General features: G+C 40.0%; 1 protein-coding gene across 10 annotated transcripts in view; it reads left to right on the plus strand.

Annotated features, from left to right (window-relative positions):
- Nucleotides 1-12,400, plus strand: part of LOC144602325 (leucine-rich repeat-containing protein 4C-like) — a 723,850-nt gene that overhangs the window by 553,626 nt on the left and 157,824 nt on the right. For 9 of the 10 annotated variants that reach the window (XM_078415291.1, XM_078415288.1, XM_078415289.1 and 6 more), the window contains one exon: nucleotides 6,155-6,300. The exons of the other annotated variant lie outside the window; for it this stretch is intronic. The gene's annotated coding sequence lies outside the window, so the exon portion shown is untranslated. The remainder of the gene's footprint in view (nucleotides 1-6,154; nucleotides 6,301-12,400) is intronic. 10 annotated transcript variants of the gene reach the window in all.

A 12,400-nucleotide genomic window follows, 5' to 3' on the forward strand; every position in this document is an offset into this window, starting at 1 on the left:
TTAAACTTGAAGGGAGAGTTTAGTTTGGAGATTCAGGGTGAAAATAGTTCCTTCGGCCTATTGAGTTTACACAGACTAGTGGTCACCCATACACTAGTTCTATCCTCTCACATAGGGAGAATTTTATTTAAATTAACCAGCAAACCTGCACGTCTTTGGAGCGTGGGAGGAAACTGAAATACCTGGAGAAAACTCACGAGGTCACAGGGAGTACGAACAAACTCCACACAGACAGTACCCCTAGTCAGGATCGAAACCGGGTCTCTGGCACTGTGTGGCAGCAACTTTACTGCAGTGCCACTTTGCCACCCTGCAACATAAGTGGAGAATGAACTAGTGGAAGGTGAGATATAACTTTAAAGTGTCAATTGAGACTCAAATCGGATTCTCATGCACCTTCTTTCAGAAAGGGGTCAAGTAATGACCCTATTGCCAGGAGGCATGGTTATCCTTTAGTATTTGTTGAGGCTTTTATTCAAAATGTATTTTTTGTTTTCCTATCCCATACTATGCTTGTGGGCTTTCCGAGTTTAAACAGAATCTATGCCTTGCTAAGATGTAGCCTGGGGTAAGAAATACTAATTTCATGCCCCTGAATCTTGCCCATAAACTCCCTCACCATTACACTCAAAAATTTGATGATTTGTCTCATTTCCCTTTGAAGTACAATTATGTTCTTAACCCCTGATGCCCATTAAACTTAGAGAGACTTGCAAGAAATGCTTTATAACAAAATCTGCTCAAGACTTCCTTCCCCTCACCGATCCCATTTCAGCTCTCCTGTTTCACTAGTTAGCTACACGTGGAAGGCACCAGATTTTCATGATTTTTATCCTCACTAAATGCTCAATGGTTTTTTTCAAATAAAATGTAAAAAGCTACAATTTTTTCAAGAACCTAAGACTGAGGAGCAAGAGGAGGCCTTACCCTATAACGACTCAATAGTCTGATTCCCATTGCCTTTCATTTCTTCATCATCCAGCCATCTTGAATATTACAGTGATCATGATGCAATGATCATTCACTAAGAAAACGTACTGTCGACTTTCATCACAACTTGGTTTGGGAACAGCTGTGCCCAAGACATTGCAGAGTTGTGGATGTAGCCCAGTCCATCACAGAGACCAGACTCCCTACTATTGACTCCATCTACATTTCATACTACCTTGGAAAAGTAGCCAACATAATCAAAGGGCTTGAACCACTTACTTCTCCTTGCTCCCAACGGGCAAAAGATACAGAAGCTTGAACGCACGCACCAGCCGAATTAGAAACAGCTTCTACTACTCTGTTATTAAGCTTTTGGACAGTCCTTCCCTGAGCTAAGGGGCTGTTTGATTAACCTAACAATAATAAACCTAAACCTAAGCCTAAGATGGTTGGACCTAAGGAACTCCTGAAGTGATATTATTGGGTTGAGTCAATTGATCTCCAACAGCTAACTCTAAGTAAGGTATTTTGTCAGGGAATGTTGCTGACTGCCCCATTCCAGACTGCAGGAGTAAGTGCTTAGGAATGCACTGAAGCTTGGTGCAGCCGACACAATGAAGGAGGACAACAGTCTAGTGTCCTTCCACTGCTGGACATTGAGAGGCAGAGTCTGGTGGGGACACCCCTCAAACAAGGGAAGGTTAATCTTGCCAGGGGGCCACGTGAGTGGCAAGATATGACACTATTGAACGTTTAACCGTTGTAAAGTTTTAAGAGATTTTGCACAGTTTTTGTTTTGTATCTATTTTTTATTCAGAATAACATTTATTTTTGAATTAAATTAAATTCCACTTGCAAACCCATCAGCTTCATTTTGGGAGAGGAAGTGCTCGTTTTCATTGGTGTGTCGGAGAGAGTTAGCAGCTTCAGTTCCTGGGCGTTATCGTCGTCGATGTAATCACGAAGAAGACCTTTACATTCTTAGAAGTTCAAAGTTTTGGCATGTGACCGAATATTGTAGCAAGCTTCTACAGATGCACGATAGAAAGTATCCTGACTGGTTGCATCATGGCCTGGTGTGGCACTTCCAACACACAGGGACAGGGGAGACTGCTGGTCTCAGCTCAGTCCATCGTGGCCACAAGCCTTGTCATCGTTGAAAGCATCTACATGAGGTGCTGCCTCAAGAAGGCGGCATCTATCATATCTCCACCATGCTCTCTTCTCACTGTTACCATCCAGCACAAGATACACGAGCCTGAAGTCCCACACCACCTGATTTAGGAGCAGCTATTTTACCACAACCATCAAGTTCTCGAACAGATTTACACACCCCTAATATTACCTTAGCAATGGAACGCTGTGGACTACCTCTTGTACCACCATGAGCTTGTTTTCTAATTATGTTTTTTGCACTATTGGCTTGTTTTTTTGTACAAACTTTTCACGATCTTGTTGGCATTAGCTATAATTTATATACAATTTATGTGTAATTTATGTTTTTGTATTGGCTGAATCAATATGCCTGTGATGCTGCTCCAAGCAAGATTTTCATTGTACCCATACTTCATCTACTTATGCACATGACAATAAACCCAACTTGATTTGACATATCTTGACTTGACTCGATACCACACTCACTAAAATGTCAATTTGATATTAAGAGCAGTCACATCACTGTTGTTGAAAGTCATGTTTAATTTAGTTCGGCGATACAGCGCGTAAAACAGATCCTTCTGCCCACCGAATCCACGCCGACCAGTGATCCCTGCACGCTTACACTATCCTACACACACTAGGGACAATTTATAATTATACTAAGCCAATTAGCCTACAAACTTGTATGTCTTTGAAGTGTGAGAGGACCCAGAGAAAGCCCTCGCTGGTCACAAGCAGAACATCCAAACTCCACACTGACAAGCACGTAGTCAGGATCGAACCCGGGTCTCTGGAGCTGTAAGGCAGCAACTCTACCGCTGTGCCACCATGCCGCCCTATATTAGGAAGCATTATATTTGACACTGCAAAATATATAAATCAGCTTATGATTGCATTTTTCTTTGCCATGTTGTTATTTGTTTCATAATCTGAATTTATATTAATTTTGCTTACCAACCAATCAGCAGACTGCCAAGCAGTGTTACATACAGTTTTATTTAACACACCACTGACTTCACCCCGGGTGTGTGGTGAAAGCCAGCCTTGCCTCAGTGGGAGGTTTCACACCTCTGAGTCATATTTATGGATTCACCTCCCACTCCCGAGACTGGTGCTCCTGTAAATTCATGCTGACACTTTGGTGAGGAGCTGCCAGACTGGGGCAGTTTGTTGCACATGTCTTATTTCCAATGGGTCTTCGAGTATTTTTTTTAGTTTGTCCACTCTGCTTTCAGCATCCTCTCTTAGCTCATTAATCTCCTCAGCCCTCCACCTTCCCTGGCGTTCTTTCTTCCTCTCCCCACCTTTCTCTACATGGTGACCTTTTTCAGATGAAAGCTGATATGTTAGCTCTTTTACCCCTTCGAACATCTCCCGTGTTTTCTGCTTGCATCTCAAATGTCTAGCATTTGTAATACTCTGGTCCCGTACCAATGTTGAGAATTGTTTCTAAACTGTTTTGTGGATAGGACAACAAGTGCTTTTACAGAAAATGTGTGCAATTCTTGTCACAAAGATAATAGTTGACTCTTTGTCTGTGAATACATTGAATATGTGTGCAATTTAATATTTCTCTAAAATATCCTCACACCACAGAAGGAGTCCATTTGGCCTATTGAGTTAATGCTGGCTCTCAGAGTATTCCCTCCAATTACATTCACCTACCTATTTTATGTCTCTCATGTTATCTCCCCCTCCTCCCCCCCACCCCACCCCACCTAACCCCTAAACTTCCGACTTTAGTTAGATTCTGCCACCTGACCTATCTTACCCCCCACTTCCCCTTTCATAATTTTCTAGCAACCATTCACTTCATGACTCCCTGCTCTGCTCTTCCGTCCCCATGAATCATGCCCTCCCCCAGCACAGCATCCCTGCTTTGAAATGACCGAGGATGCAACACCTGTTCATTCAACTAGTCCTTCACCTAGTCCTTCCCACTAGTCACCAAGTCCTTCCCACTACCTAGTGACCCAAGGATTCCTTGCAGCAAAGTTGTAATTCACTTTCACTTCTTCCAATCTAGTGCACTGCATTGGGTATTCTCAACAAGGTCTCCTCTCGACTGAGGAAAGCTAACACACATTAACGACGTTATTGTAAACCACCTGAATTCAGTTGAATGAATGAATGCATGAATGAATGAATACTTTATTGTCACATGTGACAAGTCACAGTGAAATCCTTTGCTTGCGTCCCCAAATAGTAGCCGCATAAAGAGCGCAGACAAAGTTACAAAGTTTCCCATGCTGGATCCTCTTTTGTTTTTCCCCCCTCCTCCTCTGCTCTCCCCCCCCCCCCCCTCTCCCCCTCCTCACAGTGGTCCCCCCACACTGGGTCCTCCATTGTTCTTCCCCCTCCTTCACGGCGGTCCCCCCCGCGCGGTCCTCCATTGTTCTTCCCCCTCCTTCACGGCGGTCCCTCTGTCAGGTCGTTCCCCCCACACTGGGTCCTCCATTGTTTTTCCCCCTCCTTCACGACGGTCCCTCCGTCATGGCGTTCCCCCCACACTGGGTCCTCCATTGTTCTTCCCCCTCCTTCACGGCAGTCCCCCCATGCCAGGTCCTCCATTGTTCTTCCCCCTCCTTCACGGTGGTCCCCCCAAACTGGGTCCTTATTTGTTCCTTCTCATGAGCAACACTGAACTTCCTGCTGCCTACCTCCTTAATTGTCCATTCCAGTCCCACTCTAATCAATCTGTCTGTTGCCTCCTGCATGGTTATAACAAGGGCCTACACAACAGCAAATCATCTGCTGTTTAGGCATCTTTCAGCCAGTAATATTGATTCCATGACCTCAATCAACTCACTTTTCCTCTCTGTCGCAGAAATGCAAGGTTTGTGATATTGCCTCAGTTTTTCTCTTACCATAACACAATACTATCTGCTGGATATGTCCACAACATTTCAGTTCACAACTTTTATGCCCCTTTGTTGTTATTCCAACTCTCTAACTGGCCCCATTAACCAATCAACTGGTTGACCTCTAATTTTTATCTCCAGAACAACCTTGCACTCTCTTCTCACAGATATTCCCCATATCCTATCCATTCACTCCCATCTTCTCTACAATTTAAGACTAACATCTTTTATTTTTTTCTCCTTTTTCTCTTTCCACAGATACTGCCTGACTTACTGAGTATTTCAACTTTCTTTTATCTTTCCAAAACTGATTAACTAGGTTATAATAATAACAACTTGCATTTAGATAACAAGTTTGAATGTAATAAATCATTCAAGGGCAATATCAGACAAAAAATCGGGGGTATATCAACAGGTATTAGGATATGTGACGAAATGCGTGTGAGCATTATTGAAGGAGAGATGGGGAGTAGTAATGATAGAATGAGCATTAATATTTAGATAATTGAAGAAAACAGCAAATTCACACAAGGGCTCAGTTGCAGGAATTCAGAGTTCCTCTTTGGTTGTAGGTCTGAATAATATAAGGCAGCAGAGGTACTGGAGTTACATCTTTATTAAGTTCCTCTGCAGTTTAAAATTTATTATTGTACATTGTTTTTCTCAACTTCTGTGAAGGAATGTGGTCAATTATTGTTGCATTTTCTTCCTCCACATAAGGAAAATTGTACCACGCATTCCCAGCAGTAAAGAACTGTCACTGAAAAGTCTAGCTTTCAACAGCAGTAACTTGCGGTCATTGTGTGTACGTTAGAAAAAAGTGCAATTGTTGTGGCAAAATTGCATTGCACATTGACATCGGTTTAGATTAGTTTGACCCACTTTCAACTAATGAAGCTGGCTTAGGATCCAACTTGTGAAAGGTGGTTAAATAAATTTAAATTGTAGCTTCACAGAAAAAAAAGGACCATTTCCATGGGAACAGCAAATCTAAAAATATATCGTTGGCTTCAGTCATTTGCAGTTCTCCAAACTTCATTATAAGGTGGCAGAGGTGATGTAGCTTCCATTTTTGGCTACAGAACTAACCCATACATTTTAATGACTTAAGCTCAGTAAAGAAATATTTTCTGCTTTCTTGTGGTATTGTTGAGTGAAAGGCATTGGATTGACATAATATTGGAGTCTTTATTCTTTACACTTAGGTCTTTCAACTGGCAGAGGATGCATTTAGTGTTGCTGTTATTTTAAGATGTTGTGGTAGTACCTTCCATTGAAAATCTGGAGTTCCCACCCACACTTCAAGGAAGCAGCTGCTACACATCGTGAAGGGGCTGAAAACATAAGAAAGGTATGAATCTCATTGAATTATACCGAGACTGCTTTTTGGACACACTGAGTGTCAGTTGAGTCTCCTAAGATGAGATAAATTATGAGAAACTGTATTCCTTGAAGCATAGATCAGTTCTCAACTCATGATGTTTATCAAGTTTTATCGTATCATTTCAAATCAGGAACATAGCTACGCAAAAGCATCTCAGTGAAATGCAAGTGAATTCTTGCTTACATACTGAAATCATTTGTCTCAAGCATGTTTGCTGTAATATTATAGTGAAGACATTAATTTGAAATGATGGCTATTTCTAGCTATCAGAAATAGCCCGCAGATTGGTTGTAGGGGTTTGTTTTACATTTTCCCTGAGGTTTTACTTGGAATCTATTGGCCTTCAAATGTGACAAGGAGTTGGTTGTGATAAATAATGCAATTACATTTTCAACAACATGAACTAACTTCTAGCTGGGAATGATGTAAAAGTGGTAACATACTCTCAGCAACTCAGGAATCACAACCAAGGAATCTTTCATTGTTTAAATGGAATAAAGATACCAGGCCGATAGAGCGTATGACAACCGTAGACCTTGCTTTATAACATTCACAACAATAAAGTCATTAGTACTCAGTAATAATAAGTTTACTGTTTGTGAAATATTGAGACAGGCTCGGAGACATTACTTATGCAGCTAATACCATGGGAAATGTAATTGTGCATTAAGAAAATTAAGAAAACTAAATCAATATATCTGTTACTGCGCAGGTTTCAAGAGGTGAAATGGCTGTATCATGTAAAATGTTTCTTTACAAACCCTTGCTAGGTTCCAATGCATGAAAGTCTACATTGCTCCGAAGTTTGTGATGCCAATTATATGAAATAAAACTTTCAGAGATGTCAGCAACAGTTTTATTTTTTGCCGGAAGCCCAGGGAGCAAAGCATTTTTATTTAAAAAAGGATAATTTATAATTATGGTTAAACAAGGGACGCTATAATAAACTTAATTAACCATGAGATGCCATTATGATACTGAGATGTTCAATGGAAAAAAATAATTTTGATTTAATTAAAAACCCATTTACATTTAGAAATGTAATACAGTGGAATGTAATCCTCCACCATGTGTGCTAAGCAGATGATGTGCAGAAGTAATGTACATAAGTTGGCCAGGCTCAGAAGGGAATCTCAGTATGTACATGTTAATAGTACATAGAATAGAGGATGAATATCAATTCCAGTTCCATTATAACATAATTCCACCGATCATTATTACCTGCACATTTTCACAATGCCTTTCTTCAGGCATGTACAAAGAATGTTCAGCAAAATCACCAATTCATTGTTGTCACCTCTTTAAATCCTAGTAATATAGTAAAATGGGTGACACCTTGAGCAGTTTAACAAAGGTTATTTGATTCAATTTTAAAATAATTTATTACCTGCGTCTTGATAACATTTGGTCAGCATAATCACATCCAACTGGTTGCCAGTTTCACATTTATTTACCTGTTATTCATTGCCAGTGGGTCTTGCTCAGCAATATTTTTAATATTTTCTGTATTTATTATGTTGCTTTAATGTGGCATTAATATTTAAGTGCTCAGTGGCACGGAACTGAGCTTCCAGGATAAATGAACTAATTAATGCTGTTGAGTCTAGTGCCCTGAGAGAGTATGTAGAATATTTTTTTAAAAAGCTATGTCTGATCTTGGTAGTATGTGATGTGGCAGTGGAAATGAAGAGTGGAAGAAAGATGGTATTGAAGATATCCTCCTCCTTGAATTATTCAGTGCTGCCAATTGTAATCTCCTTTCAGCATTTCAGTAAAAGACTCGATCCTCTCTTATGACATTTAATGGCATTGAGGAATGAAGGGTAATATATACACGAAAATGACTCTTTTGAGATAACAGAAAATGAGAGTGGATATTATACGAAGTCAATTTATCAATCTGTAATTCAAAGGGTGGGAATAATATCTGCCGGTGGGCGTGTGGCAGCCCACACCTGTTAAATGTGGGTTAGAATTAATAGAAAAGCAAAATACTGCGTGAGATTACAACTGAAAATGATGGAGGTCCTCAGAGAGTCAGGCAGGCGAGGTAGAGGGATAACTTTTTCGGCAAGTGAGTTCTGATCAGATCTGGGAGAGAATTATTGATAGAAGACATTTCAAGCAAACGAGGAAGAAAGGCTAAGTGGAGAGAGAGAAAAGATTAGCAGAAACATTGTGATAAGGTAAAAGATATAAAACAGGGATATTAATGATGAAACATACGACAGTAAAACAAACATTGCTAACAATATGTTGTATTTTAGCTTAAGATTTTTTTAAGTTCCTCATACAAAACATTCTTTGACAGATATGGGACTCAGGGCATATCTTTGCATGGAAAGCCACAGTAAGTGATTGGTGCAAGGTCAGCATTTATTGCCCATTGCTCTTGAGAAGGTCAAAGTGAGCCACTTTCTTAAAGTTCCACAGGCCTTGTGTAACGGTACTAACTTAATGCTGTTGTGTACGGACCTGCAGAATTTAGATTCATTGAGGATAAGGACTAGTGACATATTTCCAAGTCATAGTGATGTGTGACCTTGCAAAGGATGCCTGTTCTTCTTGTCCTTCTTGGGATAGGGGTCTCAGGTTTGATGGTGTTGTCAGAGTTTTTGAGGCATTTTGAAAATGGTGCACACTGCATGCACAGAGTGGACTAACAAGGAGTTTTTGGAGGTTCTAAAAAGCAAGGGGGCCTAAGATATCATGTGTCAGATGGCAGGGAATAACATTAGCCTTCTTACAGTGTTGAAGGTTCCATCATTTGTCTGTAAGAAAATTGGCTGGTCATTGGTTGAGGGTCATAGATTATGGATTTCAGCACAATATCACCAAGCTGAGATCTTTCAGAACAATCTCCTCTAAGTTATGAGAAACCAAGTTTCAGATACAGCACTGGTCTGCTTTTGTATGGGAACTGTACCATCTGTCATTGGACTCCATTATGCATATCCAGGCACCTCAAGAGTCAAGAGCATTTTATTGTCATATGTACTGAAACGGAACAATATGAGTTTTACTTGCAGCAGCACAATAGGTGTGTAAACGCAGTACCCAATAGATAATATCGTAAACACACAGAAAAAAAATATCCAATAAATAAAAATCCTAATATAGTGGAAAAAATAGAAGAAAGCCCAATGTCCCCAGTGCAACCAAGGTGGTTTGTAGTTTGGAGTTTAGTTAGAGTTTGTAGCACGATGGTTATTGGAAAGAAGGTGTTCCTGAACCTGGGCGTTACAGTTTTTAGACGCCTAAACCTTCTTCCGATGGCAGGAGTGAAGTTAGAGCATGGCAAGGATGTTGCAGGTCCTTGAAGATGCTGGCTGCCTTTTGAGACAGCACCTTCCGTAGATATTTTCCATGATGTGGAGATCAGTACCCATGGTAGGCCTGGCTGCGTATTATTATGCTATTATTCTGCTATAGGAGGCACTTGGTATTATTATGCTGAGTTGCAATTTTACTTACCAAACATCTTTCCTTAAAATTAATTTACTTATTGGACAGAAAATATATGCTGTGCAATATAATTTCAAGGTCTATGCTTGAATACCTGGACACAATCTGATCAAAATGACCATCATGTTACAGAGCAACCTTTCCTACTTGCAAATCATTGCATTATTATTATTAAAGGTTTGCACAAAACACTCTGAGTGTACTCGTACACGGAGTAGCAAAGTATAGTGATTTCCCTGAGTGGAGAATTTTTTAACGGAATTAATTCACCTGAAATCTGTCTCCATGTCATTTGAGAACTTCTTAACACCTTTAATTCATACTAAAAGATGTCTTCTTTACTCACTCTTCTTCAACAAATAATCAATCTCTTGTCCAATAGAGTCAGTTGGGCAATTGGTTAAAGAAAATGTTCTATTTGTAATAATTCTTCACTTTCTTAGTAAGATTATAGAATCATAGAAATTTGCGGCTCAAAAGGAGACCACTCAGCTCATCATGTCCATGCTTTGATAAATGGACTCTTCCATTCAATTATTCTTTCCAACTGACCTTTTAATTTATGGCTCTTCAAGCACTCAATGTTCTTGATCTTTCGGTGACCAGGTGAAGCCACTGCACTAGGTTTTTTCTTTAAACTGGCAGAATAATCTGGGTTTACAATTGAACTGCATTGAATGACATGAAATTGCAGTGATTATTTGGTAGACATGAACAAGACTTGCCAAATAAATTTAAGTCTTATCCAATTTCTATCCAAGTACATTTTAACAACATAATAATGTTAATTACTGTCAGTCAGTCAGTCCACACTGAAAACCTAAATATGAAGTTCAGATCATGCAAAAGGTTTATTTTGCTCTCCCACTTGAGCTTTTCTTGCTCTCACTCATTTTGCTGTCTGTATTTGATAAGGCAATGTACTCGCCTTCTTCATCTTTCCACTGTGAATCCAATATTGTAACTCAAGGCAATTGATTAAGGAGACAAAAAGTCACTTTCTTCCTTCACTTTCCTCTTGGTCTGCAAAAAGTTATCTGTAGATTAGGTACGATGACCGAAATATGACAGGACTTAGAACGGAGTCATGTGAGCTTGATAAGTTCTTAACATTGAGCACTGAGAAATAGGTTCATATGTTATAGGAGGAGAATTAGGCCATTTGGCCGATCAAATCTACACCACCTTTCAATCATGGCTGGTCTATCTTTCCCTCTCAACCATATTCTCCTGCCTTCTCTCCATAATCCCTCACACCTGTACTAATCAAGAATCTACCAATCTCTGCCTTAAAAATACCCATTGACTTGGCCTTCACCGTGGCAATGAATTCCACAGATACACCACTCTCTGACTAAATACATTTTCTCCTCATCTCCTTTCTAAAGGTACGTCCTTTTATTCTGATGCTATGGCCTCTGGCCTTAAACTCTCCCACGAGTGGAAACATCCTCCCCACATCCACTCTGTCCAGGCCTTTCACTATTCGGGAAGTTTCAATGAGAGTCCCCCATCATCTTTATAACTCCAGCGAGTACAGGCCCAGTGCCATCAAAAGCTCATCATATGTTAACCGATTAATTCCTGGGATCATTCTCGTAAACCTCCTCTGGACCCTCTCCAACGCCAGCACATATGCCTATCCACACTGCATAGTTGTGGAAGAACTGTGTGATTCATTTTGACAAGCAAAACCAGATTCGGTTTCAGGTTGCAATCACACATGGCAATTGACATTCTTTACAAATGGTGACTTAGAGTATTGAAAAATATGACCTTAATGTGAGGTCATTATTTCCAGCAAGTCTCTAATGGGAAGTTGACCATTGACCATATGTTGGTCTGGTAGATGTGGTAGGGGGGGGGGGGGGGGGGGGCACAATTATAGAAACAAATAGATTTGATTCAACAAGTACTCAGAATTGAAAATGGAGCCTGGGAGAGGTAGAACCCCAGGGTAAGAAAATTTCTTGAAAGTGAGGGACAGGGCGCAGCGGTAGAGTTTCTGCCTTATAGCGCTTGGGTTCGATCCCAATGGGTGCTGTCTGTATGGAGTTTGTACATTCTCCCCATGACCTGCATTTGTTTTCTCTGAGATCTTTGGTTTCCTCCCACACTCCAAAGACATACAGGTATTTGGTAAATTGGCTTGGTAAATGTAAAAATTGTCCCAAGTGTGTATAGGATGGTGTTACTTTGCGGGGATCGTTGGCCGGCGTGGACCCAGTGGGCCGAAGGGCCTGTTTCCACACTTTATCTCTAAAAATAATAATTTGATGTAACATATATATATTCAAAGGCCCATAAAATGGCCCTGTTTATTTTACCACCAAGTTATTAACACATTTTCTTACAAATTTATTTGTCTGTTAGAGTTGCAGGCAAAACTAATTCATAATGATGCATTAAGTTTTTGTACTTAATGCATAATATCTAAGAAAGTAAAGTAATTTCAAAGACAAGATTATCTAATTACTTTTTTACAAGAATATTTATTGAGCATGTGTTGAGATGAATTAGGAGCTGTGAAAAGGAGAACATTTTATTTTACACCATGTGTCAGCATCTAATACCCTTCGTGCTAGTTTTTTTTCGTATTCAC

This window comes from Rhinoraja longicauda, chromosome 18, assembly GCF_053455715.1.
Source record: "Rhinoraja longicauda isolate Sanriku21f chromosome 18, sRhiLon1.1, whole genome shotgun sequence".
Lineage (NCBI taxonomy): Eukaryota > Metazoa > Chordata > Chondrichthyes > Rajiformes > Arhynchobatidae > Rhinoraja > Rhinoraja longicauda.